This window comes from Aplysia californica, unplaced genomic scaffold (genome assembly GCF_000002075.1).
Source record: "Aplysia californica isolate F4 #8 unplaced genomic scaffold, AplCal3.0 scaffold00721, whole genome shotgun sequence".
Classification (NCBI taxonomy): Eukaryota; Metazoa; Mollusca; class Gastropoda; order Aplysiida; family Aplysiidae; genus Aplysia; species Aplysia californica.
In genome coordinates this window covers 170,296-173,433 of record NW_004797991.1, presented here as the reverse complement: position 1 = coordinate 173,433, position 3,138 = coordinate 170,296, and positions in this window count along the sequence as shown.

The window sequence follows — 3,138 nt, the reverse complement described above, 5'->3', positions numbered from 1 at the left end:
ATGATGATGATGATGATGATGATGATGATGATGATGATGATGATGATGATGATTCAAAACGAATCAACATTAAGGCCTACCTTCAGTCTTTGCTGCTTCTCATAAACGATAGCCTTGGTGAACATGATAACGCTGAGCAGAAAAGACATCATGAAGAATATCGGGACGAGTATCTTGAGCGTCAAAACGACTGAATCGATAATGTAGGGAGGGTATGGCATTTTCTGAATGAACACCGTCCAGTCCTGGACCAGGCTTGGATTCCAGTGCTGCATAACGGCCTTGAAGAGGAGGTTGACGCCATTCACAAACTGAGTGCCTGGGTACGGAGGACCTGTTCAGTTCAGATTCAATATGTTCTGGTTAGTGGTATGCTAGAAGAAATGTTTGATCATGTTCTGGTTAGTGGTATGCTAGAAGAAATGTTTAATTATGTTCTGGTTAGTGGTATGCTAGAAGAAATGTTTGATTATGTTCTGGTTAGTGGTATGCTAGAAGAAATGTTTGATTATGTTCTGGTTAGTAGTACGGTTGAAATGTTTGTTAATTTTATATGATCATGTTCTGGTTATTGCTACGGTAGAAATGTTTGTTTAGTTCATATGTTGTTGTTAGTGGTATGGTAGAAGAAATGTTTGTTAATTTTATATTATTATAGTCAGGTTAGTGATATGGTAGATTACGGTTATCAGTTGATACAATATTCGCTGAAATGTCTGTTAGCTCACAGTTTTTGGTAATAGGTATGGTAGAAATGTTTTGTTTGTTTTAGTAGAGGTTTTACGACGCTCGCAACTGCATAAGGTCATAAGAACGCAAGAAGATTAGAGGTGTCACAAGAGAGTAACAAACATAAAAAAGAAAGAGGGGAGATAAGGACGATAGATGTTTGAAAGGAAAAAAGAAGCAAACCACATCAGAACACCTGCCAACCACCCACGTAGAAATGTTTGTTTAGTTCATAATTATTATGTTCTGGTTAGTGGTATGGTAAAATTGGTCACTTTTAAGGACAAGCCGGCTAACCCAAATTTCGGGGGTTCCCAGCAATCTTGATCTACATCAAAAGTGGGCACTGCCTTATCTATAGGAGAAGTTTGGTTTATTGGTGTGTGTATTTTTTCGATTATGGAGAAAACTCTCCTAGTCTTTTAAAGAAACTGAACAAGGGTCCAAAAACTTTACCTTCGATTTTCTCCCCCCTCCCAAAAAAACACCAAAAAAAACAAGCATTTTCCGGGTAAGCCCCCTTAAGCTTAAAATCGACCAAATGTATGTTCAGTTCAAATATTCTGGTTACTGGTATGGTTAGAAGGGCTGTTTAGTCTATATTAGGCTCTGGTTTATTGCCATGGTAGATTATGGTTATTGGCTTATACAATATTCGCTGATTATTTATTGGTAGATACCATATTCGCTGAAATGTCTGTTAGCTCATAGTTTCTGGTAATTGGTATGGTAGAAATGTTAGTTCATATATTTTGGTTAGTGGTATGGTAAGAATGGCTGTTTAGTCCATATTATGTTCTGACTTATTGCTATGGTAGAATAAGGTTCTTGGTTGATACAATATTCGCTGAAATGTCTGCTAGTTCATATGTTCTGGTTATTGGTATGGTAGAGTAGATTGTGGTTATCAATTGATACAATATTCGCTGAAATGTCTGTTAGTTCATAGTTTCTAGTGATTGGCATGGTAAAAATGTATGTCTAGTTCATATATTTTGATTAGTGGTATGGTAAGAAGGTACGTTTAGTTCATGTGTTTCAAGTTATTGCTATGGTAGATTATGGTTCTTGGTTGATACAATATTCGCTGATTAACTATCGGTTGATACCATATTCGCTGAAATGTCTGTTAATTCATTTTTTTAAAAAATGTTCTGGTTACTGGTATGGTAGAAATGTATGTTTAGTTCAGATTATGTTCTGGTTATTGCTAAGGTATATTGTGGTTATCAGTTGATACAATATTCGCTGAAATGTCTGTTAGTTTATAGTTTCTGGTGATAGGTATGGTAGAAATTCATGTTTAGTTCATATGTTTCAAGTTATTGCTATGGTAGATTTTGGTTCTTGGTTGATACAATATTCGCTGATCGATTATCGGTTGATACCATATTCGCTGAAATGTCTGTTAGTTCTGGTTATTTGTATGGTAGAAATGTCTCATTGTCAGCTTTGTCTGCTTGTGAACTATTTAGTTTTGTAAAGTATAACATGTTGCATTTTTCAAAAGAAAGGAAATTAAAGCATGAGTAAAAAACAAAACAAAAAACAACTAAATGCTTTGAGCTAAACATGGATATGTTTACCAAAAGTCTGGACTAGAATAGCTGGAGAATATTTTACAGAAAAAACAGTAGAGCGGATAATACGGCTTGTGGTAGTCATAAGGAAAAATCAGTTCGCTCGTCCCTTGGAAATGAAATCATCTCCAACAACATTCAGCCAATATCAACAATACATGATTAACCAGATACATTTGTATCAACCATTGATTAGTCAAATAATATTGTATCAACCAATGATTAATCAGATAATATAGTACCAGCCAACAATCAGACAAAATGGGTCGCTTTTAAGCACAAGGGGGCTGTCCCGAAAAATGCTGTTTTGAGAAAATCGAAGGTAAAGTTTTTGCCCCTTGCTCAGTTTCTTTTTAACAGACAAGGAGAGTTTTCTCTATAACCAAATAACTATACACACCAATGAAACCAAATTTCTCCCATACGTAGGGCAATGCCCACTTTTTGGAGTAGGTCAAGATAGCTGGAAACCCCCGAAATCTGGGTCAGCCCGTTTATCCTTAAAAGCGACCAATTGTAGTAAGTAACCCATGTGAAACCATGCTTTTTTTGGTGGAAAACATGATGTGGCCCAGGCCCACCCAGACTCTACCTCCAGTAGCTCCTGGACAATTTGTGAGACATGCTGACAAAATGAGTTCCTTCTCGCAATCCACAAACAGGAGATATTGGCCACAAATCGACACAAAGGTCAAATTTGTAGAATTTTTATTAGGTAATGCCATATTCTTTAACTATAACATACATTTTATTATTTCAAACTAATAAATTATTTCACCTATAAGCGTGATAGGCCTTTATCCTTTCCCATATAAGTCTTGGATCCGAG